Raw genomic sequence first — 3613 nt, 5'->3', positions numbered from 1 at the left:
CTACGCATAACTTACAGTACCCCATTCATAAAACTAAACACTTAAGGAAGGTAAAGTTTAAATGTGGACAAATAAGATGGCAGGTGCCTACCCTTTCCAAATAAACATTAAAGCAGCTGTTAAAAATATTTTTTTATGGATAAAACACATTATTTCAAACAGTTAGGTTTCCAGTTAGTAGTGCAGAAGTGGAATTTTCTAAATATAGAATAAAATCATAAAATATGAAACAAAATCATGTTTAAAAGTCATTTTATTAATCTGAATAGAAAAACTTTATTCAAGAAAAACTGCAAATATGAATTTTGTTGTTGGTTTAGTTGACAGTCTTCTTATGGCCACCATCACCCATCTATTCTGGCTCATGCTGTACTTAATACGATGACAGCATCTAAAGAGGGGGAAAAAACAAGATATTTAATTTTCAAAAAATGCTGCATTTTAGCCCATGTACAAAAAAATCTTGTTATTGCACATCAGGGCAAGATGCGTTTTCTTTGATAGTCTGACTTGAAACATTGCATAGCCATCTGATGAAAGAACAAAGCTGTTGTGTTTACGAAGATGACAATGAGGTTCAATTAATATCATCTACAGTGCATTCAGAAATCATACACCTTTCACTTTCAATTTTATGTTGTTGCATGATACTGTAATTGTTTAGATATTTTTACAAAGTAAAAACAGAATTTTAGAAACTTTTGCAAATGTATGAAAAAAGAAAACATATCATATTTACATTATACATATTCAGACCCTTTGAAACAACATCTGCAATTTACCTCATTTGCCTCCAATTTCTCTTGAGGTTGCTGAGATGTTTCTACACCTTAAAGTGTCATGATGAACACAAAGATTTTTTAAGGAATGTCTGCAACCAAACTGACCAGAAGCACCATTGACTTACATAGTAGGATAAAAGAATACTATGGTAGTGAATGGTGCTTCTGATCGATTTGGTTACAAATGAATCCAATACTGAACGCTTAAGTGATATTAACTTTATATTTTCAACACGCCCAAATAAGATGCTTAACAAAGCAAACACTGACAGGTTGCTTTACGTGTGGGTCAAACAGCCTTTGTGTAGTCCCTTACCAATGAAATCGAAGATGGACTTCAGAACTTCTGGACTGTCTGTGTAAGCCTTTTAACTCGCTCAGACCAGCAAGGCATCTTGTTAGCAGACATCCCGACCTGATCAAAAACTTTTGATTAGGAGATGTTCTAATCCTATTTTTAATATATGTTTTACAAACTTACCACAGGTGATCTGGCAAAGCGACTTATGAAACAGCATCTTCCCAAATCTCCTCTTCAGGCTCATCTTAGCGATCATTGCATTTGATAAAGTTTGGAAAGAGAAAAACATATTTCATTAGTATAGAAATATAAATGTAATCTTGTGGTAAGAAATACAGAAAACTGTGGCCCAAGTACAACTTTTAAAGAAATTAAGAATGTTTACATTTTTGTCATAACACTATTCATTACCTTTTAAGGGGGAATGATTTGGGGATCTGGAAAGACACACTACTTCACCTCTCTGTATTTTATCACACGTCTTCAAATTGCATGTTGATCTGCCTACAATTTAAAACACATAATAAAATAAAAACAAGTCATAGCCCCTTTTAAAAAGAAAACATAAATTGTGAAATACAAAACACTGGATCTTAATTATTAGGATTAGTAGAACTTGATCTGATTACAAAACAAATATTAAATGCATTGTAAGGTTTTAGGGGAGACGCTTCACAAAAAAGAAATGGTAAATTACGGATTTCTATTACAACATGGTATCTTGGTGGTGCATTACCAGGGTAGGTGGCAGCTCATTGACAATTAAAAAAATTATGATTAAACCCATAATACATAAAGATAAGAACAAATAAATGCTGTCAAATCCACCACCACAAAGACCCATTTTTTTCTGTCAATATGAAGCCTCTATAAAACTTGCATCACCATCCACTCTGAAAACTGGATTAACTTTTGTCTCTGTCTACTGAAAACAAAGTGTTTGAAATATGTAGGCCTACATACTGTAGAAGGAATAGTGGCATACCAAAGAAATTAATTGCTGTGCTGAAAAGTAACCATTGTGTCCTAAATTAGTTTCTTATATTTTCCTAATGAGTCTTGAGAAACAAGTAGCAGGTGTTTTTAAAAAGCCAGTCTCAATTCTCACATGTGAAGTTTCTTGTGTTTGTGTGTCATTCTGTTTCTGATCTGACAACCCTTGCTGTCTGTTTCTTGTTCAATCTTGACAAAATATAAAAAAGTAAAATTAGTGCAATATTGGAAGAGAATTCTATAATGACTTTATCAGAACATGAATACATACACTTGCATACTGCATTTAAGTAAATATTGTAGAATATTAGGGTTAACACAACATTACCTGATCCAGATGTAGTGGCTGTTGATGCATGAAAATCTCAGCATTGACAAGATCATCCTCACTTTTCTAATTTGAAGGGCTCTGATAACGAAGACATTACAAAAGAGTTATAAAAATATACTGATAATAAGAGCACATTTGTCTAGATAACCAATATTTTCTATTTCCATTAAAACTTGCTAACTATTCAAGAAGTAAGCAAAATTACACCGTTACAATGTATTTCAATTCGAATAGAACATGCCAACTTACACGACATGATATTTTCGTACAAAGGAGTTAACTTAAGTGTTTCATGCCGCTTAAAATAATGGATACTGCGCGAATGACCGCAGGTGCGATCATAAGCGTAACATGTAATTGACTGATTGCCATGGAAACATGAGGGTCACGTCGACTATCTTGTCCCTTTTAATTTTATAACTGCATTTATACACATTACCCCGTCGAGAAAACCTCAGCATGATTAATATTGGATTCGACGCCCATGTTATCACGTCATCAATAAGTTTGGATTAATGTCATTAACACGAACTGCTATACGTATCCGTTATTGCGAATTCGTGAGCCATAAAACACCAACATCTCATCTAAGTTTTAACACTTTATCAGTAATATGAATTTGAGAAACTAAGCAGCTTACACTGACCGCACCGCACTCGAGCTGCTCCTCCTTACAAAAGGCTGATAGGTGTCTGTGGCGCCTGTAAGACCTCTCGGATATACGCTGACTGAACTACGAAATCAACACTTTTTCACCGAAGTTGTCCAAAAAAGCCCTTACATTTATAACTAGTTGCTTTTCTGAAGCAAAAACAACCAAGTGGTTAAGTTGATAAAAACACACCTCATATTAATTTATTAATATTCATAATAACGAAGTCCAATTTCGGCGGGAACATCCCGTGGACTAGCAAATTAACTACTATAACGAATACATTCGCAACTAACAGAAAAAAACCCGATTTGGCATCGTGCTTTTTTGTCATACCACTTTCTATATGTGAATAAAATAACGTTATGCGTTTACATTGACTTATATTTCCTTACCTCTTCTTTCTCTGAAGCATTTTCTCCTGTGATACGCAAGATCTCGAAGACGGCCGTTAAAACAGTCCAGTCTCGTGTAATCTCGCGAGATTACGTCGCTACCTGTATATTCAATTATTTGTTACATTTTTTTTATAATGTCATCAATTTTATAAAATG

At 34.0% G+C, this 3613-nt stretch overlaps 1 long non-coding RNA gene across 3 annotated transcripts; it reads right to left on the bottom strand.

Moving 5' to 3' along the window:
• Positions 1-235: 235 nt before the first annotated feature.
• On the bottom strand, positions 236-3121 carry LOC135718044 (uncharacterized). Of its 3 annotated transcripts, none has more exons than XR_010520537.1 (7): positions 3048-3121; positions 2405-2485; positions 2192-2265; positions 1495-1587; positions 1260-1327; positions 1099-1197; positions 236-391 (listed from the first exon to the last, which is right to left on the bottom strand). It is a non-coding gene; the product is annotated as an uncharacterized lncRNA (long non-coding RNA). The 3 variants fall into 3 exon arrangements; XR_010520536.1 differs by having other exon boundaries at positions 1264-1327; XR_012337020.1 differs by lacking the exon at positions 1099-1197 and having other exon boundaries at positions 1264-1327.
• Positions 3122-3613: the final 492 nt, after the last annotated feature.

This window comes from Paramisgurnus dabryanus, chromosome 7, assembly GCF_030506205.2.
Source record: "Paramisgurnus dabryanus chromosome 7, PD_genome_1.1, whole genome shotgun sequence".
NCBI classification, from domain to species: Eukaryota; Metazoa; Chordata; class Actinopteri; order Cypriniformes; family Cobitidae; genus Paramisgurnus; species Paramisgurnus dabryanus.
Note: the sequence above shows the minus strand (reverse complement) of the source record. Positions and strands in the feature narration are given on the sequence as shown.